This window comes from Carassius auratus, chromosome 2 (assembly GCF_003368295.1).
Source record: "Carassius auratus strain Wakin chromosome 2, ASM336829v1, whole genome shotgun sequence".
Lineage (NCBI taxonomy): Eukaryota > Metazoa > Chordata > Actinopteri > Cypriniformes > Cyprinidae > Carassius > Carassius auratus.
Genome location: NC_039244.1, coordinates 17,227,197 through 17,250,214, shown reverse-complemented (window position 1 = coordinate 17,250,214; position 23,018 = coordinate 17,227,197). Strand labels below are relative to the sequence as shown.

The 23,018-nt window shown below is 38.4% G+C and overlaps 1 long non-coding RNA gene across 1 annotated transcript in view; it reads right to left on the bottom strand.

Annotated features, from left to right (window-relative positions):
- Positions 1 to 5,811: 5,811 nt before the first annotated feature.
- The window catches only part of LOC113118303 (uncharacterized), a 53,206-nt gene continuing 35,999 nt past the window's right edge, over positions 5,812 to 23,018 (bottom strand). Inside the window, exons 3-6 of the long non-coding RNA XR_003294300.1 lie at positions 15,347 to 15,431; positions 10,910 to 11,064; positions 9,835 to 9,970; positions 5,812 to 6,236 (exon numbers count right to left, since the gene is read on the bottom strand). This is a non-coding gene — a long non-coding RNA (uncharacterized LOC113118303). The remainder of the gene's footprint in view (positions 6,237 to 9,834; positions 9,971 to 10,909; positions 11,065 to 15,346; positions 15,432 to 23,018) is intronic.

Below are 23,018 nucleotides of genomic sequence, written 5' to 3'. Positions count from 1 at the left end.
AATTTGAATGCCTCCTACATGTTACCGAAAATCACATTCCATTTGGAATTTCAAAATGAGGGGTGTTTTTCTTCATACTAGGGTCCGTTACTGGATGGGACCAGCCTGGACATGTCTGTGGATCGGTGCTGGAAATGATGAGCGCAGCATTCTGACAAGAGCGAGGCATGACGAGAGCGTGGGGGTGGGTGCTAATGTTAATCCTGCCATTGTCATTCTACGGCTGGCTGAATTTGCTCAGCAGAAATGTCACCTTAAATATGCATGCAAATCCCTCTCTTTTTTCCAAATGCTCACTGTTTATTGAAAGCTATGGGACTACTGTGAAGGGACTACTTCAAAAGAGTGTTTGGCAACTGATGTAAGAATATGGACTGTCTGATCTATCAATGCTTATCTATCATCTATCCATCCATCCATAAAACAAGAATTTCAAGGTAAAAGCTAAAAATCTCTATACATCTATCTTCCATCTATTCATCCACGTCTTACTATACATACATGCCTCTGTCTGCATCTGTCTATACACCCATACATCCATCTATAAAAGCAAGCATTTCACAGTAAAAGCTAATAATCTTGCTCTCTCTCTCTCTCTATATATATATGTATATCATCCATCTATCAATCCGCCAATGAATTTAAAGACACTTGAATTCTACTTCTTTAAATTCCTTTTATTTTTTTCAATGCAATTCTGAATGTTGCACATCTCTGGTATTCAGGCAACAATTTGACCTTGGCTCCATCTTCACTGTCACGGCCAGTGTGAAGCAACAGTATCCTTCAGTGTCAAATCCAAGGCAAGTTCAGCACAATCAAATGCAACTTGGCCAAATGTTACGTCAACGTATGAAAATATGTGTTCATTCACTTAGAATAAGAACATTATTTAAAACAGTTTGAATAAGCAAAACATTTACTGAACAGAAAAACCAACTCAGGCCACTCGTCTTTGTTTTACAACTTTCTCGGGGCAAAAAGCACTTTTGCCCCTTTCACTAAATAGGCTGTTTATAATTCAAAGCGTACACTTTTCCTGGTCATATATCGTCTAGCTGTACTGTTGCTGTGTTTTCTTTTCACTTTAGGGTTATATAATGTGAGCCAGGGCCTCTGGGTTTGGCTGAGGTCCAGTCCCACACAGGCCTCTCTGTGCTGCTTTTTCCTGGATCCCTCCAGCTGCCTTTATCACCCCAGCAGCTGACTCCCTCACATGCCTCTCTGTTCCTAATGAGGGCTTTCTGGCCAAGAATTGTCCCGCTTTCTTGTTTTACTTCTTTCTTTCCCTCACACACTTTCTCTCTTCTCTCTTTCCAACTGCCCCCAAGCCATTTGTTATCCTTGTTTTGGCTGCAGAACAGGGCAAGTCCAGCTGACACACACCTGCTTAGTGGCTGTGAACAGGACGGCTTTAGAAACAGCGAAACAACGTCTTTCTAAGTGGGCCAAATCTCTTTCCAAATAGAAACGGAGGACTTTTTGGTGCATAAAGAACAGCAGCTTTTTATCAGCTGAGCTGAGTTTATCAGTCCAACAGTCCAAATACACCCCAGACCCAGTAAAGAGTGTTTATCGGATTGCTGACAGTCTGTGTAAAAATTACAATTCAAAACTGAAATGTGTTACTCCCCAGTTTTGCGAATCCTTGATTCCTTTCTGTTCATCATGGCCTAAAACACTTAATGTAAAACCCAATCATGTGCAACGAATTGGCAAAGTACATTAATTTGGCTCCGTTCCAGATGTTAATAGGAAGCTACACCAATTTTATCTAGTGTGCTAATTAAAATGTGACTCGCACCAAGTGTTAAAATCTCTGAGGGAATCATTAGAATGGGGCTGAAAGTAAACCAAAAACCTTTCCTTATATCCATCAACCAACTTTTTCCCCCACAAGGCATGACTGAAAATGACCGTGAGGTTATGTTTACTGATCTAAAGCTGAAATAGCTCACATCTCTGAAAACGTCAAAGCAATTTTTCAAACACGTGCTATCTTTATAAATAATCCTCTGCAGCCATGAGAAATGCTCCAAGCGGATTATAGATATTATTTCGATTATTTCGATTTTTTTGCTTTTATTGCCTAATACATTGAGAGAGTAATCTAAATTTCTCGGTATTCAAAACAATAAAAAAATAAATAACTGTTTAAGGTCTCAAACACATCCCTAATGCTTTTATGTACAAAAATATCTGTACATTTAATGACAGTTTATATATAAAGGAAAAAACACTGACATAAATTCTTTATTTTACCTGTGTGTGGAAATTTTAAAAGGTATTTTTTAGTTGTCCAGAGAGACTATTGATGGTACACACATCAGAGAAGCATCAAACGTACTCATGCAGAAAATGCTTGGTGGCAGACTCGAGCAGCGCTGAGACATACATGTGACTTTGATAAAGTTAATACTCCATATCGCACTTCAGTGGCACAGATACACTGACAGCCCAGCTATTTTAGGCAACACAAATAAAGAGCAGGTCAACTGCGGGTGTGTGGAGAGAGCTGTCAGCTCGGAAAGACAAATGGGCTTGATGGAAGAGCTGGTCCCAGCTGGGTTTAGGAATACCTGGGAGATGGAGAGATAGGAAGAGATGGTGAGACTGGTAAGAGAAAAGAAAATGGAGACAGGGGAGGAATCAGGGCCGGGATCAGCAGGAAACAGCTGAGGCAGAAGGTACGGTCATCCATCACATCCTAAATAACTGGCTCAGGTGCTCCACATCCTCCCAGACATGTTAGATAAATGATGGGCTCTCGGGGCCGAAGGGGCTTAGAAATTGGAGTTTTAGGCCATTTTTGAATTTTCAGTTTTTTGGGGACAACTGGGGAAATTTAAAGGGGGAACTATGTTGATGTGACAGCGCTGGCTAAGGCATTTTTATTTAGCTGATCTGCACACAAATCTGATGGCTAAAAGGAAAAAAAATGACCTTGAGAACATTGAACCAGTTTGCATGCTTAAAGCAGGGCTAATAAATCCTCCTTGCTGTTCTCATGGGGATGTAAAAGCCCATCTCCTTGTGTCCTAAAGACCTCTATATGACTCCACCCCCACCCCCTCCTGAAACACACAGCATTGGTTCTGAGGGTTTACACCGGTATCCATCAGTTTTCATCTTCCTCAAAGTGTGATTGTTGAATATAAATGACTGCATGACCTCTGCGTTTAACGCATCAGTATTCATTCAGCAAGCCTCAGGAGCAATTCACTCAACAGAAGACCAGCTTTCATTCTTGAACATCACAGCATCCTACAGGGTGTTGGGGGTTTTATTAGGTACTGGACTCTTGTGTTATAGATAACTCAAAAATCAACCTGTGGTCAATGATCAAACATTGGGCTGTGAAGCTGGTATTGATCTCATTCAGGATCCTGGTGCTGTTTTGAGTGTCTTGTGATTCGTGAAACAGCTTGAGGGAAAATCCCAATCAGAAAGCCATTAACCTAACATGTACTTTATATGGAATCTATATTTAAATCTATACTCTATGATCTACAAGTATTGAATGGTGACATGGCATTAATCAGTTTTTCAATTCAAAACGTTTTGATCCAGTTCTTCCTCCAAACTCACCTCCACACAACGTGTGTTTAATCAATTGTCAGACAGTTTTATGCAAAGCATACAGACAATCCAAGGTATTCATTTTGATCAGTATCTGAATATTATGTGATCTGAAACTAAGAGCAATTTCCATGTTCTATAACTTGAGATTATATATATTCAGTTTTTACATTTTATTTCTTATAGAAATCGGAATATTACAGATATTACTTTAAAATATTTTTGTATTAAAACAGTAATACACATTTTAAAGTATATTAAAATAATTGATAATATATACTCAATATTTTAGAATTATATCATAAAAATAATAAAACAAAAGAACAAAATTAAATAAATGCACTTTATAAAAGCAGAAATAACGATATAACAAAAAATTGCACTCTGAAAATACTTATTTCAATTATCGAAAATTACTTGGAGTGAGAAAACCCTTTATCTTGCGTGCTCTTTGAAGACTGTTTATCCAAGCCTCAATCAGAAGAGTTTTCCTCCAGTTTCTCTGAATGCAGTCAGACATCAGTGAGCGAGGGGAGGAGGACAGCGACTGGCGCTGAGTCAGCAGGAGCCGTCTGATCACCCCAGAGAGTCAGTGTGCCTCAGACTGTCAGCACATTCTCACTGGCCTCACTCCACTACGGGTCTGTGCACAGAGAGAGAGATGTAAAAGCATCCCTCTGCTGCTATACCAACCATGACAAGTGCTTTAACAGGTGTTGAGGTGCTACGGTGTGACCACAGTGTGAACTTTACAGGCTGCTAAAGCCCAAACAAGCACACTAATGTAACACAACACTAGGCAAACAACTATTGTAAATCATGAGGTCATTACAAGCTCATCATTGGAGCTAATTCTGTAGTGGTTTAGCCATTACAGCCACATTCATCATTCTCTTGCAAATTATACACAAGTGACAGGTGCTTCATTCCTGACCCGACTCAACCTCAGCTTGGGGCGTCCAGGAACAGAATAATCAAACTCAGATTGACCCATGCGACGGCTGATGAGTTAGCACACTGGCACGCATTAAGAGTTAATTTCATGAGAGCTTATTAAAGCATTCAGGCCAAAGGGCCATAGCAATTAGGGAATGCCTTTCGAAAGGTCAAGACGACGTTCCTCCCATCCTTTCCATTCAACAAACATTCTTTTCTTTTCTATCAATCTATCAATCCGTGGTCTCTTTTTTTTCCTCACATTTCTCAAAACTTGTGAAATATTACAACTTAATGTTAAATGTAAAAAAATGTAAAAAAAAATGTTTTCCTTTGAGATGGCAGTGTTGAATTTTCTGAAGGCATTACTCTAATATTAAGCATCACATGATCCTTCAGAAATTATTTATTAATGTTGAAAACAGCAATTTTTTATATAATAGCTGCTAAACTGCATTATTTCCTTATTATACTCTGTCAACCACATGGTCTCTTCTCACATAAAAAAAACATAATAAAAAACAATATTTCAAGTACATTTGTGTATTTATTTGACAAGTAGCAGCGTAATAAGCAGGACATTTTAGAGTCAGATGATCAATGTAACAAAATAAACCCCTTCAGGGGATCAACCTGATCACCATGTCAGGGTTTATTTAGTGATAATGACCAACTGACTACACATTGCCCCTTACATATTTCATTAAAACAAAGTAATAGTCTTGGTGTTGGGGTTACATTTGTAATTTTACATTTCATGTCTCTGTAAATGCACCAACACTCCCCCAACAATAACAATAGACCGTAAATCATCATATGAGGGTCTCCAGAATAGAAAGAGGAAGAGCGTAGACATGAAAACTGAGCCGGGCGGTATATGAGAACATAGAGGTCAGGAATGTAATCATCTGACCTGATCAATAATTAACCAAGGTCACCTTTAATGACGGCTAAGCAATGTGGTATGTATTATTCATACAAATCGCTGTTTGAAACGACAGTGGTAGAGAGACTGTGAAAAGTGAGACTAAGTTGATGGATGAACAGGTCCCACTTTATATTAGGTGGCCTTAACTACTATGTACTTACATAATAAGTACATTGTACTTATTTTTTTGTGTTCATATTGTATTGTAAAACACTTTTGCTGCTATTGAGGTGGGATAGGGGTAAGGTTAGGGAGAGGGTTGGAGGTATGGGTAAGTTTAAGGGTGGGTTAAGGTGTAAAGTATGGGTCAACAGTGTAATTATAAATGTAATTACAGAAATTAAATATAGATGTAATTAAATGTCGTTTTTTTTAATATAAGTACAATGTAAAAACATGTATGTACACAATAAGTACATTGTACTAAATGATTAATTAAAATGTAAGTACATAGTAGTTAAGGCCACTTAAAATAAAGTGGGTCCGAACAGAAAGACAGAACGTAATTGAGAACCAGTAAACGGATTTCTCTCAAGAGACATTTATATACTCTTGTTGGTCACGTCAAAGGAATGTTGTGTACACATGAAAATCTGAACAGATCTTGTGTGTGAGGCAGCAAACTCCTCTGTAGTTCCCAGAGCTGGAACTGTAGTTCACTCAAATGCCACAAGAGGTTCAAAGAGACATTCATCTTGGAGGAATCGAAGAGAGCCAATCTCCACAGGAAGGTGTGCAGTGAGAGAGGATGGAATTTGACTGCTGGCAGTTGAGTGTGGCGGGACCTCTCGCACTGGAAGGCAAGAGAGAAAGAGAGTATGAGCTAAACTGGACTCTTTGTTCATATCCCAAGTAGAAGAAGGGGATTTCCTTGCTCTCCCTCACTGTGATGCACTTTCACAACACTAAACACATGGGAAGAGATAAATGATGCAATGTCAAGCAACCCAGAAGGATCAAGGTGCCAGAAAAAAATGACTTTGACTTTTCCGGCACCATGTTAACCCTGTGATGAACCCTTATTCAGCCAAATCTTGGATTATGGATTGCAAACCTTTTGCAATCTATTGCTTCAGACAGTAATATGATAAGTGGGTTTTTGTCCAAAGACATCAAGTTTTGAGGGTTTTGTGCATTTTCCTGCAATGCAATGCCTATCACATTTCACATCTTGTACTAATTGTTTTGCTGTTGCATTACAGTATATACAATAATGCTCAAAAGTTTGGGGGAATTGAATGCTTTAAACTTTAAACGTGATTTCAAATTATGCTGGGCTTTATGCATTTGCCCACTGTCATATTTATGTCATTTTCACTGTGTGCTGTACAGGTGCTGGTCATACAATTAGAATATCATCAAAAAGTTGAAATTTCACCAATTCCATTCAAAAAGTGAAACTTGTATATTATATTCATTCATTACACACAGACTGATATATTTCAAATGTTTATTTCTTTTAATTTTGATGATTATAAATGTCAACTAAGGAAAATCCAAAATTCAGTATCTTAGGAAATTATAATATTACTTAAGACCAATAAAAAGAAAGGATTTTTTGAAATCTTGGCCAACTGAAAAGTATGAATATAAAAAGTATGAGCATGTACAGCTCTCAATACTTAGTTGGGGCTCCTTTTGCCTGAATTACTGCAGCAATGCGGCGTGGCATGGAGTCGATCAGTCTGTGGCACTGCTCAGGTGTTACGAGAGCCCAGGTTGATCTGATAGTGGCCTTCAGCTCTTCTGCATTGTTGGGTCTGGCATATCACATCTTCCTCTTCACAATACCCCATAGATTTTCTATGGGGTTAAGGTCAGGCAAGTTTGCTGGCCAATTAAGCAAAGGGATACCATGGTCCTTAAATCAGGTACTGGAAGCTTTGGCATTGTGTGCAGGTGTCAAGTCCTGTTGGAAAATGAAATCTGCATCTCCATAAAGTTGGTCAGCAGCAGGAAGCATGAAGTGCTTTAAACCTTCCTGGTATACAGCTGCATTGATGTTGGACCTCAGAAAACACAGTGGACCAACACCAGCAGATGACATGGCACCCCAAACCATCACTTACTGTGGAAACTTTACACTGGACCTCAAGCAACGTGGATTATGTGCCTCTCCTCTCTTCCTCCAGACTCTGGGACCCTGATATCCAAAGGAAATGCAAAATGTACTTTCATCAGAGAACATAACTTTGGACCACTCAGCAGCAGTCCAGTCCTTTTTGTCTTTAGCCCAGGCGAGACGCTTCTGACGCAGTCTGTTGTTCAAGAGTGGCTTGACACAAGGAATCCGACAGCTGAAACCCATGTCTTGCATACGTCTGTGCGTAGTGGTTCTTGAAGCACTGACTCCAGCTGCAGTCCGCTCTTTGTGAATCTCCCCACATTTTTGAATAGGTTTTGTTTAACAATCCTCTCCATGGTGCGGTTATCCCTATTGCTTGTACACTTTTTTTCACCACATCTTTTCCTTCCCTTTGCCTCTCTATTAATGTGTTTGGACACAGAGCTCTGTGAACAGCCAGCCTCTTTTACAATGACCTTTTGTGTCTTGCCCTCCTTGTGCAAGGTGTCAATGCTCGTCTTTTGGACAACTGTCAAGTCAGCAGTCTTCCCCATGATTATGTAACCTACAGAACTAGACTGAGAGACCATTTAAAGGCCTTTGCAGGTGTTTTGAATTTATTAGCTGATTAGAGTGTGGCACCAGGTTTCTTCAATATTGAACCTTTTCACAATATTCAAATTTTTTGAGATACTGAATTTGGGATTTTCCTTAGTTGCCAGTTATAATCATCAAAATTAAAAGTGTGTAATGAATTTCAGAACACTTCAGGGACAGGAGGAGCTGAACAGAAGATATAAATGCTTAAGTGACAATCTATCTTTCTAATTACACTTCATTCAAAGTATCAACATTCCCTTCAATCCATTTCTCATCATCACAGCTGGTCTTACAGGTGGCATGTTGTGACGTTACATCACAGAATGTCTTCAGAAATACATCGCCACATTGGCCTAATGCAAAGACTGTACATCATTATTAGTAAAATGATCTAAATAAATGGCCATGAAAACCCTGATCAATCAGCTAATCACATTGATCTTTAACAGCAAACTTACACATTTACCTGCTCTAATAGTGCCTAAGTTTCAAATGACTGTCAGTCCCTTTGTAATTGAGACCAAATATTTGCTGACTGACATTGGTGTCCTTTTCAGAGTGTTTGCTTGCTAGTTTCCAATAAACTTGCCTTCTTCAGAGAGCTGGTACACATGTGCCTGGCCTGCTGCCCTTAGATAAAGAACAGTGTGTTTGCGAGGGGGAAGGGAAATCAAAGTAAAAAGAGATAAAAAGAAATTGTCTGGCCAACAGGAGGATGTGGGGGTCGAATGCGTTCAGTAGAAAGATACAACTGTATAGAATTAAGAAATGTTTACATAACAGCAAGTCACAAAACAAATAGACACAGGCTGCCTGTGCCGGTTGAATCCGGGAACCCCTTGAAGGATGTCTAACCTGTAATACTGCATTTAATGCTGAAATACAGTACGAGTTGAGAGAAAGTTGGCAATAATTTACTCAACCCATAAGCCATTCTAGCGCAATATAACTTTCTTCATTCAGATAAATACAGTCAGAGTTATATTTAAAAATGGCTTGTCTCTTCCAAGCTTTATAATGGCAGTGAATGGGTAATATTCAATAGTCCATTAGAAGTCCAATAAACTGCATTCATCCATCATCATAAAAAAAAAAAAAGAGAGAGTGGCATTCCAGCTGGATGACGTAGGACGTAGACGTAGCATAATCTCCGGTGAGAATTAGTTAGTTTCGCAAGAACAAAGTTTTGTTTACATCAAAGGAAAACCAGTTTCCTCTTGGCTTAAATCGAAATTTTTATTTACAAATCCTCAGTTTGTACTAATATGTGACATGTTTTGTTTTGCTCTCTCCTGTTTTATTAAGCTTTGCTTACGTCCAACATCCTCCACTGGAACGCCACTCTCTTGCGAACATGTGTACGACAGTTAGCAGAAGCTAGAGATTACAGCTCATACAGTTTTAAATATGGATATTTTTCTTACAAAAACACATTGATTTGCTTCAGGAGGCCTTTATTAAACTGCCAGAGTCATGTGGAACACTTTTTTTGATGAGGGATGGATGCAGCTCATTGAACTTCTATTGGACTATTGAATCTCAACCTCCATTCACTGCCATTATAAAGCATGGAAGAGCCAGGACATTTTTAAATAGAACTCTGATTGTATTCATCTGAAAGAATAAAATCCTAAACACCTAGGATGTCCTGAGGGTGAGTAAATGATGAGTTCATTTTCATTTTTGTGTGAACTATCTATTAAAAGTAAGCACTTGAAAGCCATACCTCTGTGAAAGGACCACCCAGAAGCAATGAAGTAAAACATGTCCCATAATAGAGGTGAGAGACCACTTTACAAAGGAATTCGTCCAATTTGAATCCTCCAGCAGAGGGTCAGGATAACTGATACACAACCTCTTCACTGTAAAAGAGGAAACGCATGACATTTAAACAAGAGGGCGGAAATATTTAGAGAACTGCTCTTCAAATGTCTACCTGGCTGGGACGATCTGCATTTATTTCATGATTCACAATGCATGCGAGTTTGTTTACAATTCATAAAGCTGCCTTGCTGTTTCATGGTTTCTGTTACAGAGGTGGTCACGTGGTCATGGTGGCAGTCAGAGAAAGAGGATTATGAGAGAATCCACTGACGAAACAGTCTAGCCAGAATGGGCTTGCGGCATGCCCTGTTATTGACCCCCACCCCTCATTATTTTATTAGAGAGCACTAGAAGTATCCCTGACACTCACATTAATCTAAACATCTCAATCTCCAAAACCAGATCCGAAGCAATTCCATTAACCTGGGATTTACAGAGGATTCACAAGAAAATCCTCAGCCAAAGAGGATGGCTAGTCCCAGTTAAACTATCTCACTATATATCTACAGTCACCTACAGTAATCATTAAAGCATAAGGGCATTATCACAGATTTTTAAATGAATTGTCATAAATACGCATGTTAATATTACAATTACAATATTACAATAGACTGAGTTCACTCTGGGGTTAAATGGTGCATTCTGTGCTTAAACCCTTCAAAACACCCGGTGAGATGGAGAGAAAAACAGAGCAGGGACACCTCTTATATAATAATATTAACCTGTTGTTAATAATAACAATAAAATGCACATTTTATTTTTTTACAAAAATTAGTTAATTAACCAAAAGACTTCTTTCAAACCACCATTTGACCAATTTAACACCAATTCACAAGCATGCAATCTTCTTTTGTGAGCAATATGTGGCACACGCAGGTGCTCCTGATCTATTTAACATCTCTGGTGACTATGGTCTGAGTGCTGCTGAAGGCGGCTTGTCTAATGGCTTCATCGAGATGTTGCTCTCGGTTAAGTACCTTGTGTTCCCTACTTCATGCTGCCTAAACACAGTTCAAGTTCAGTCCAGTCTTCTGAAGGTCATGCTGTCTGGCAAAGTGCTTTTATCGCAAAGGACCGCCTCTTCACCATATTCTTCAGTGGCAGGGTGAGTGGCTGATACGCCAACTAGATTCTAGAAAACAAGTAAACGTGTATGAGAGTGAGAGAGACCGGAAAAGTACAATGTGACCTGTAAACAGGATTGAGTAAATATATATAAAAAAGAAGCCTGTATTTCCTAATATAGAATCATGTAATTTGGGAATGATGGATGACCAGCTGCACTTTATGTGATTACCGTCAGATAGCAGAATAAAACATCAGACAGTGTTAAAGAAAGTGCATAAATATTATCCAAATTAGGGTAATGGCCACCGTTAATACGTTTTTTAATCTACAGTATAAATTGTAACATCACATAAATTTCCAGTACATCAGGAAGAGGAAAAGCCTGGTAATATGGAAAAAAGGACAGTGAGATGTAGATGATTTTATTCATTTGTGTAGCAGATCAGAGAAACTCAATTAAGAAGATTGAGCACACTGGCCTAAGGCCAATGGTGGGAATTATCACAAGTATTACAATGAGCTTTATTGAGATGCTCTCTGCTTATTTAACAGCATCACTAAAGGCCAATCACAACCAACAGATAAACAAAAAACTGAGAAACCCACTCACATCAGTTACAATCGTGAATACTGCAAATAAGACCATTTAATGACATCATCCTGACCTTTTTGAACAAACAGCTCTGTCCGTCAGGACAAACACAACAAAGTCACTGAACAGTTTAAAGAAGAAAACCTGTACAGGCTGTACTGTCACATTAAAGGCAGAAGTAGCAGCAGAAAGTGAAGAGGAAACAGAAACGACAGAGGAGGGAATAAACATTCTCTCAGAGTGAAGAGTACGCTCCATATTTACGTTTTTTCCTAGAAGGATTTTTCCTAGAACTTCACTCTGACATTTGACAGAATGTACAGAAAGTCCAATCGACCACAGCGTCTGGTTAGCAGAGTCTATATTGAAAAACAGTTGTGATGTCCTTGCAGTAACTGATCCTGATCATCTGTTTATTTTCATTTCGGCCTTGAAACATTACTAGAATGTTTGTGTGCTAATCACAGCGTTGACCTGAGAATGCTCCAGGACCGCAGAATATTTTGTAGTACACTACGACACAGCTGTAGCGCAGACGCTGTGGCTCACGTTTCACAGTAAGCAAGAGATTTCCCTAAAAAAGACTTCTCTGCTTCAGTATGCTTTGGGCTCGGGCTCGCAGTCGAATTACAACAGAGAGGGGGATTGACATGGATTCAGCAGCTCAAATATAGCCTATGTAGTTACGGATCACTACATCTCAGACACCACAGTAATTTATTTTTATTATTGAACTAAGGCCTTCAACCTTAGGCCAAATAAACTAAAGATTTTGAGTTGGAAAATATATCAGGCTGCATGAAAATCCCTTAAAATCTTCATGGTTTGGAATAGATCGTCTTACATCATTAAAATTCACATAATTCACATGCACACACGCCGTTGTTCCCATAACAACAATCCACAATGGGGGGAAAACCGTGACAGGAACGAGTTAGTGAGGGAGGTGCGATCCAAAATTTTCTTTCTTTCTACTCCCTTTCTCTCCCACCATATGCTTCGCTTTCTTTTACTCTTTTTTTTTTCCCCTTCCTTGTAGTTTTTCCAAAGTCTGTATGTGCTGACATGCACTTCATTATCTTAACTATTTTGTAGCTTACGTCATTTTTTTCTTCTTTTTACATTCTTTCAGACAAGCCAGGCCATTGCAAATGTCAAGGAAAGGGTTAGGCCTTCTCAGCATTCCAACTAAATGGCAATTCCATTTATCACGCATTACATAACCCTCTCCCATCTCACAAATGGAGAGACACTGTTCAGAGAGCCGTGTCCGTCGCGACTCACACCAGTGATTTCCCACAGCACATATTCAACAACAGAGGTCTGACCACATCCAAACCCCGGCACCCAAACATCCTCCAATCAAAATATTGACTTCCTCTCCCAGTTGTTTCCAATGGACACTGTGTGAGAGGAGGTGGTTTCCACTAAAGGAGGAATCCATGTTTAGTCTTCTTAAGCAAGTACTGTATGTTAACTATGGAGAAAGAGAATAGGTGAGAAAACCTAAAAAAATGTGGAACATTAGAGTCACAGCTGTTGTGAAAGTGGTCACATTTAGCAAATGAATGGGAAAGTTTCCCCAAAGGTGAAAACAGTGCAGATATTTACTCACCCACATTTTTGTTCTAACCCCTGTAGTTTCTTTATTCTGTGAAAAACTTAAGTTACAGTTATCATTCTTAGTGTGAATTATCATTCTTGATGTGAATGGGCTCTTAATCCCTATGTAAAAAATAAAAGCAGCTTGCACACTGGGAAAAAAAGTTGGAAAATGTAATACTGAGTCGAATAAATAGCAACAGAGTGAAATAGAGATAAACAAAACTTTCCTTTGTCAAAAAAGGCTGTGGCTGATGATAGATGAGCCTTTCTTACTTTTGTTAATCTTGATTAAAAAACAACAACAAAAAACTTAATTTACATGGTTTCTGAAATCAAGGTTGACTCTGAAAGTTTCAATTCAGCAACCAAGTTTGTTCCATCCCTGATTTTTAATCCTAAAAAGGAATGCGACCTTGTCTTTTGTCCTCGGCTTGCACAGAGGACGAGTCCACTTAGCTCAATTTGGCCTTCCCTGTCATTTATGGAGCAGTTGTACTGCAATAAAACTGGTAGGAAATCAGAATGACAGATAATGACCCCGACAGGTCAAATGACCATTTACTACAGTGATTATATGGGTATAAAAGTGGATCCCGATGCCAAAATAATCTCACTATTAAGTACACAAAGCAATGTTGAAGGACTTTTAAGATGATTGAGACCTTTAAAATACTGACAGTGTCACATCCCTTTAATATTTCAGTATGATAAAGCATGAGGGTCAGTCCTGTTCAACGAAGACACCACATATGCAAATTACCCAACTCTCAAAAACAACACCAATCTAAGCCTCGAGCAAACAAGGGCTTTCGGTTATTTCTTAACATCAGCCGTTATTCTCCAACAGATTCCTGCTTGAACGGAGCGACAAAGCAAGTATTTGCTGGTATCTGGGTTTGTCTGTGCAGGAGGAGCACTGAGATGGGTTTCTCGGGAAAGAGTAATGGCTGTTAGCCAGCAGCTCAGTATGAGATTACAACAGACCTGTCAGCACAGACAAGAGAAGTGCTTTCTGTTGGCGAAATAACTCCACCATCGATCTGTACAAAACCCTTCGGTCTCATGTCTCTGCCGCTCATTACTGTTCACATCTGGGTGGGAAGCACTTCCTGTTTTTTTCTCAACAATAAGCAAAGGCCATCCACATCTCTGTTCTGTCATTGTGTCACACAAACACACTAGGCATGGGTCAGATGGGTCAAATGACCCTATGCAAAAGACCCATACCCTTTGTTACTGTTGTATGTCGGAAAAAAACAGCAAATTCTGAGTAATGATTGGTCAGAACGCCTGTCAATCAAACTCCATGTAAAAGGACAATTGATGAATTACTGAGATCTATAAGTAACCCCCCCCCACCCCAACTAAATAAAAATAAATATTCAGAAAATAAATAAATACACTTAAAAAAAAAAAAAAAAATGCATTACAATTCCAAACAACAAATGTTTAAATATATTTCTGTGGTTGTATGTCATTATCTGTTGCATTGCATCTTACATGGTTTTTCTGCATCTCACGCCATGTGCATTAATTTTAAATTGACAAATTAACATTGTTATAAAAAGACCCCTGAATTGTTACATTCTGTTTTTCAACAATACGCATCCTGTGTGAACACACCCTAAGAAATGTGTCAAATGTGTCCGTTTGGTGGATATGACCCTAGGTCTAATTATATAGGGCTTTTTATAAAAGACCTACTAGTTGACTAGTTTTTCACACAACCTGCTAACTAGTCGATTTTGAAATTCTATGTATGACTCTTTCAGCTTTATAAATAGCACTGTGTTAGAGCTCAAAAAGGAAACCCTGCATCTTTCTTGAAGAGTCAGAAGGGTTAATTCCTTATAAAAAGAGTGTGGTGGTAATTCTCAGAATTGCTCTTGTACTGAGGTTTTAGATATGTGAAGGATAGCACAGGAAACGCTGGGTATTTTTGAAGAGCTAGGCTCTAGCAAGTCCCCGTTCTTCTGTTCTACCTACGACTTTCACTCTTTGTTTCTTGACTTTCTGCTGAGGGACCTGAGGTTTCTTGCAATTGAATAGCGAACAGAAGATCATATTCTATGATGAGATATCAACGTTTTCTCCAAGGGGACAGAAATAGTGTAGGTTCATGACAGCACAACTGTGTAGGGTGATTTACCTCAGACTGAAACTTGAAAGCTGAAGCTCCATTTTGAAGATAACTCTTAAAGGTGAAAGGACTGCTCACATCCTCAATATCATCCCTACAAGGAAACAACAACAACAAAAAAAGGATATAACTGTCATAAGAAGGTTTCACTCAGGTATTCTCACATGATTCTTGAACATGAACTAAAAATCTATAGTGAATTCATAAAAACGAAGTTTTATTCCCTCATTTTTCTACTTTTTTCTCTTTATGAAGAACTTCAAGCTGGACAGAAGTTAATGAACTCAATGATCTCACAGAGCCAGCGGATGTTGCTGTGATCTCAGTGATCTCACACAGGAAACACAACCTGTCAACTACTACTAGCATGGTTTCTAACCTGCCATTTAAAGCCCCACAACGGTTTCATTTAATTTTCTTGTGTGTCATAGTTTTAATAGCAAAGCCCTCCTGGTCACTAGCCCCTAACACTAAGCAACCTGCCAAAGGTTTCTCAAGAATCAAGCTTTATTATTATGTTTTAAAAAGGAAGAAAGTAATAATTAAAAAGCTACACAATATTTTGTGCTGTTTTGCCAAAATTAAAATTAACCTTGATAACAGAAATTATAATCAGCCTATAGTTATCACAGATGATAACCTCATTCATTAAAGAAATATATGATAAAACAAAGAAAAGCCACTACCGTTTATTTATTATAGTGTATAATGATAAGCATTTCCATGAGAAAATGCTGGAAAATGAAAATAAATATAAAAAATATAAATCATTGTGCTTCTACAAAGTGCCCAGTCACCAAATAAAACCATCATTAAAACCACTGATTATATGTATATACCCACAAAGATCATAACAGATCACATTTGGGAAGATTAGAATAAGATTATACCCAATTTGAGACTAGAAAGCAAATTTGAATAATTGTTGACCATTTTAAAGCGGTTTGTGTTCAATGGTAAGATTTCCTCTCGTTCATTTACAGGCCATAAAGCATCACGGAGCACACAGACGGAGGAAAAGCATGTGACACAGAGTCTTATTTGATAAATATTATATTCTGAGAATATACGGCTTAAAACTGCACAGTTTAAAAGTCAAGAACAGAAAGGTACAAGAACAAGTCAACCATTAATGTATATATTAATCCAAAAAATCTTGTGATCTTTTCAAGAAACTTCCACCACAATATCCAATTTCAGGCTTGCCTGTTTTGTGCAATTAAATAATCTAATGAAATATGAAATTGTCCCCAAAAGCAGAAGAGGATGTGACCGTAAAGAAACAGTGGATGCTACAGTACCTCTGGTTTACATAGTTTTGTTGTGTAACTATCTGTATGTACATGCAATGCACTCAAATGAACTCACAGATAAACATACATGCAAAACACACAGGTAACAGACGAGTGGGGCAGGCAAAAATAAACACTAAATCCTGTGAGAACCAGGAATCTAAGCCAGACCATAATACTAGCAACCTTCTGGAAACCAGACACACACAGCCAAACTATGCCTGGCACTGAATCCTGCCAGAGAGGTCTGCCTCATGCCAGCACCAAAGCAGCGCTCACTTAGAGTGAGAATTGAATATGGTGCAGGCAAGAGTGTCAACAGAAGAGGAAAGATCACAGGCACACAGAAGACACCCACTGCAGACTCACCTCAAGAGTGTGAAGAGAAAGGGGAACGATCAGCTTATAAAGAGAGGTGGTATTCAATGCCCTGCCACTCACTGGGCTTTTTCATGTGGGAGCAGATGAGAAATAGCCACTAATAAAAGCAGAGTGGATTCCCCACCACTGAAGGTAAACATGCACATAATATAAATACACATATCCCTCAGAAAATTACTGGTGATTGCCCATGTAAAATTCACCATTATGGATTCGAACCTGGGTCTCTCACACCAAAGGCATGTGTCTTATCAACTCCGCCAACGCCACCCCCATAAAATATCTTACAGTCCTGAATGTAAGCAGAGACCATGTCAGACAGATCCTTTGCGAAGACCTTATCACTTCAACAACCTTCGGTGCAAGACCACGGGAACCTGCCGAGTCCTCTGCACCTGTGTTGCAGGTTGGAATTAAACCACGCCATGTCGGTTCATCTGGCCAGAGGAGTACTGGCTCCCTGACTGAGCCTGGTTTCTCTCAAGGTTTTTTCTCCATTTCTGTCATCAATGGAGTTTTGGTTCCTTGCCACTGTCACCTTTGACTTTCTTAGTTGAGAACACTTGACTGTTTGACACAATTAGAAGAGAACTGAAGTGGATGATGACATCACGGAATCATCAAATGGACTGACTTTAGCTGAAAAATTATTCTATTGTCTTGCATCATTGACAAATTAATTTCCTGTTTGACTTTGTAAAGCTGCTTTGACAAAACCAGTATTATATAAAGCGCTATACAAATAAACTTGCCTTGACTAATTGGTCAAATGGATTAGCAAGGTCTGAAATTGTTTGCCATTCAGTTTGATTAATTTGGACAGTTGACTCTTGCACAGAATTGCATTAGTTTCTCTCACCAAAATAGTAACAGGATATTTTAAAAGACATAACGAGCACTTGAGGAGGTGAATATTTACCTAAAATAATCCATTTATATCCAAAAGAGTTATAAACAAGAGTATCAAAATATGGGAAAACTTTGTTTGATGGGGGGACGGTGTTCAAGTATTAGAAACACATGATATCTACATAATGCCCAAAATCAACAAAATTAAACAATATTTTATCATAAAAATGACAATTTATTCCCTCTGAAAAATATCAACACATCTATCTCAACAATGAGTTGTATCATGATTGAATTATACTGTACATGTCTGTAGCACAAACAGTTCTTGCCTAATAATGAAACGTCACTATTGCCACGTTTCCATGGAAATTACCCAGAACAATTGTACCAGGAACTATTTTCCCCCCAGAAAATAATTGCTTTCTACACTTCCACCGCGGTCAAAAGCATTGTGAAAGATAGTCTGGTGACATATGTCTACGCGAGTTTCTCAATACAAATTACGCAAATTTCGGACTTGCATCCTCCGTAGTTCGGACTTTGCTAGTTTGAACCAGGAGTGTAATCTCCCGCAGACAGGACGAAAGGTAAACGTGAGCACTGAGCTCCCACTGATCATGTGGAGCTGATCATCTCCGAAATCAGCAAAACACATTTTTAAATATGCGCAGACTTTATAAATAAACCACAGATTTGAGTTTAAAACAACTACATTTTTAACTGAATTACTTTTAAAACTAGATTTCATGACATAATAACAGTAATATTTAGAAAACTATCCAAATAAATGGTGGTTAAAATCACAATAATGCGTAAATTCAACCAATCAGCATGTTTAGTGCACAAGTCCCATCCCTGAAAGTTCTGGACCTTTGGAAAAAGTACTACCTCACGATCATGGACTTTCTTATTTAGATCCTGGTTCCAGCGGTGGAAACACACCGAGTATCAGCCCAAACTCCCTAGTTCCTGGGTAAAGTTCCAACGGTGGAAAAGCGGCTTATGATGTTTACAAAAACAGCAGTACTTCACTCTCTGTAAAAGTGAAACCACAATGAGAAAAAGCAAAACAGTTCAACTATAAAGTTTCATTGGTATTATTAAAATGGATTCTGCAGCTCACTAATTAAGCGGTCAGGTTTCTTAAAAAAAAAATACTGTAGCTGCACAGCACTGTCGGTTTGGAAACTACACCAGCGGAACCAGATTTTATTATCAACATTCAGCCATGTTTGATCAAATCGCTTCTCTCATAAAACACGCACACAAAAACAACAACAAAAAAAAAAAACATCAGCCAACATATGGGTTGACCTAAGTGAATGACAGAAGGTTGTCAGCAGGTTTATTTTAGATTAAAACAAATGTAATAATCTCTGCACGGGTGACACAACCATTACTTCGAATTTTAGGTTGATTCTAGTTTAAAACAAGCAAAAACACAGCAAATGCATAATGGTTTTCACCATTTACACAACACCACACATGGTTTAATATCTAATCAGAATGATTCACTAACAAAACACGTGGTACAATAAAACCTAGAGTAAGTGAATGGTTTACAGCTTTATTTTATTGTGTGCATCCTTTCTTGTTGATCTTTCATGTAATCCTTGCCCGACTACAACACTTTGTCTTAGCATGACCAACAGAATAGGGTTTTACTCTGCTAGGAATCAAATTGTGTTAGTACAACCATCCTGAGAACGTACATATTAGTAAAACCACAAATTTTTTGTCGGGATCCCAAAAAGTTGCTAGTGTATCATGCCACAAAAGTGGCTGGGTTCAACACCTAGAGTTACTAGGACAGCAGGAGTATTTTTAGAGCTCTTATGCGCTAAGACTCATGGTTTGTTCCACAAAGGTTCCCATCGTCTCCGCAGTTAAAGTTTGGCACATGATGTTAGTTTGTGTGTAAGTGAGCATAATCTCAACACTACTGTTTTAAGACACATGCGGTTATGCTGCTATCAGGGCGTATTTACAAATCTCACAAGGTTCCTGTCCATTTCATGTCTGATTTCAGCTGGCATTCTTTGAGGATGCTGCAGTCCATCATTACAGGGCATGTTCTTTCTGCACCAACATGATTGGAAGAAACCAAATAACTTGCACAGTTCTTTAGGAGCTGACAAAAACAACATACTGAGACATTGAGAGGTCTGATAGTTGAGTTACACACACACACACACACACACACACACACACACACACACACACACACACACGCACACACACCCAAAAAAACAACAAAAATGCCTTACTGCCCCAAAAGTTTGAACTGTAGTGTGTCATTCACCTGTCTGCTCAAACAAGGCCATGTGGCAGCATACAAATTCTCAAGATCAAAGGCAACATATTTGCGTTTTACCAAGTCTCTCTGAGGTTTTTATAATCTGAAAATTCCCTTTAACAGAAAGTACAAACCAACCAATGACTAAAAATCAAGATAATACTGATAAACTTAGAATATTAATTCTCAGGTGAACAGTACAATAATTATTCTGTTCACAGAAAATCTGTTTGTAAATACATTCTGGTTGCTACAGTAGATGCATAAACAACCCGGCGTTTACTGTCAGTCTGTACTGATCTCGAGGAATTAGTTGCAGTGCTGCGGAGAGTCAAACATCTCATTCATCCTTTAACAGGGGTCAAACCAACACAAAGTTCAGGCCAACAAGCTATAAACACAGCCCCAAGAAAACAGTTGACCCATTTACAGCTAGAGGTATTACATATTTGTATTTTATTTAGCACAATAGGTTGGGTAACACATATTCAATATTAACTAAGGGTTTTCCCTCAAACTCCGAATTAACTGTTTATTAATAGTTAGTGAGGTAGGTAAGTTTAGGTATGGGGTAAGATTAAAGGATCTAAAAAAAATATGGTCATGCAGAAACAAGGTATTAATATGTGCTTTATAAGTATTAATAAACAGCCATGCTAGTAAGCAACTAGTTATTAGTGAAAACTGGTCCTTAAAATAAAGTGTTACTATTGGTTGTCAATCTGTAGAAATAACTGTGGACTATCAACAGGACCATCTACAAGCTGCTTTCAAGAGCCTGGAGCATAAAAAGAAAAGCACCCTGCTAAACATGAAAACGCTCATGTGACTAACAGTTTATTCTGAGCAAACAGAACATACAGAGGACCTATTGTTCCTATAAGGCACATGTAGATGATTTGGCCAGACAGTTATTCTTCAGTTAAATGTCAGTCAGTCTTCAGGCAATCGCTGCCAACAATGCCGCCCTTCACGTCAGGTGACTGCAGCTACACGTGACACGTGAAGCTGGCATCGACCCACCAGCTGCTGATTAACAGCATGAAATCGGAGAATGTCACACTTATCCTCACAAAGCTATGAAAATCCTGTCTTCCCGGATTCAATGCTAAATGTTCATGTTATTTTCTAGTAGGGGGGTCATTGACAAATAGGTCAGCTGTTTCATCTGGCTCAGGGGGGCAATTGGGGATTGGAGAGAGGGACCAGATCTGAATATTTAAATAACGATTCCCAGCGTTTGCGTTTACCAGAACTGCTGTCCTTTTGATTACCAATGTAAATGCCTCCCTATGGGATCTGAAATATTGTAATTGCTCCATTTGTTAGCTTGTTTAGAAGGTAATTACCATGTGATGCTCAGAACTGTGAATCCTCCTCCTGCATAATTTATCATGTTGAGGCATAAAAAGAGATGGTAATTTAAACGGCTTTCCCTGTCAAGACTTGTGAGCCATGTGCTGAGGATTTTTGTAAATAAAAGTTGTTGTGCAGGTGGTTTGAAAAGGCAAGCCATGACAATTCTGTGATCTCGTAACATTCACAGCAATTAAATAGTTTACAAAACATTTTGAGCAATGAGCAAATTAAACCGTAATATCCAAATGACCCAGCTGAATCAAAAGCCTACTGTTAAGATTCTGTAAATGTAGGTAAAGTTATCAGATGATCAGGAGAACTATTGTGTGCAACATTCAGATTTTTATAAAGATGTGTTAATGATGAAGCTAAACTCGAACAAAACGAAAAACCCAGCAACTCGGTATACTTGACTCAACTACTTAACATATTCCCAATGTAAATAAGGAAAACAAATTGACCAAGACGATAAGTCTAATAGAACGTAAGAGCTCAGATGCATTTACTTTGATCGCAAAAAAAGAAAAATTTGTTTCTCATATACTGTTTATACACACACACACACACACAAACATATATATGATGATAGAACTTTATTGTCGAACAAGGTCTGAAATTTGTCTTGCGTTACAGCAGGTTCACTCACAATTACAGAACTTTATCACATGGACAAAAGAGACAAATATATATATAAAAAATACATACATGTATTTAAATACACACACACACACACACACACACACACATTTTTTATCAAAGAATCTTGAAAAAAAAAGTTGTCATCATGGGAATAAATTACATTTTAAGATGTTAAATGTTTAAATATAAAACATTTAATTACATTTAAAAACATTTCACAATATTACTGTTTTTGATAATAAAATACATACAGCCTTGGTCACCATAAGAGAGCGCTTTTAAATACATAAAAAAATAAAATAAAAAAACTCTGAATTGATGTCTGGTGTGCATAATATGCATTGATTTTTAGTCAGTAAATTTAGGAACAAATGACCTTGCACAAACCCTATGTGATCAATAGACAGGAAACACATAAAGAGATTTGTATTACCACGTTAAAAAAAAATAAATAAAAAAAATAACAAAATAAAGGCAAATGTGAGCTCTACAAGCCCATTTCAGCCTCTAACATAAAAATAAATAAATAAGAACCCCTAGTGAACCCAAACTAAATTTCATTCAAGCATGAACAATTACTGCAGATATGGCATTCTTCAGGACGCCTGTACACACACACCGAATCCAAACCAGCTCCAAGATGGCCAGGGTAGCTGTGGAGGTGTGCCAAGCCAGACCAAGTCTATGTGGCTGAGGTAAAACCAGAGAAAGTCCACGTATGAATAAGAGAACTTGTTCACCCTGAGAACTCAGACATGCATACTGATTATGCAGATGCCGCACTGCAAACTAAGATCACTATCAGCTGCTGATGGCTGAGGTTTTACTGCCGCAGCTGAACGAACAGCCAGAGGAAAAAGCT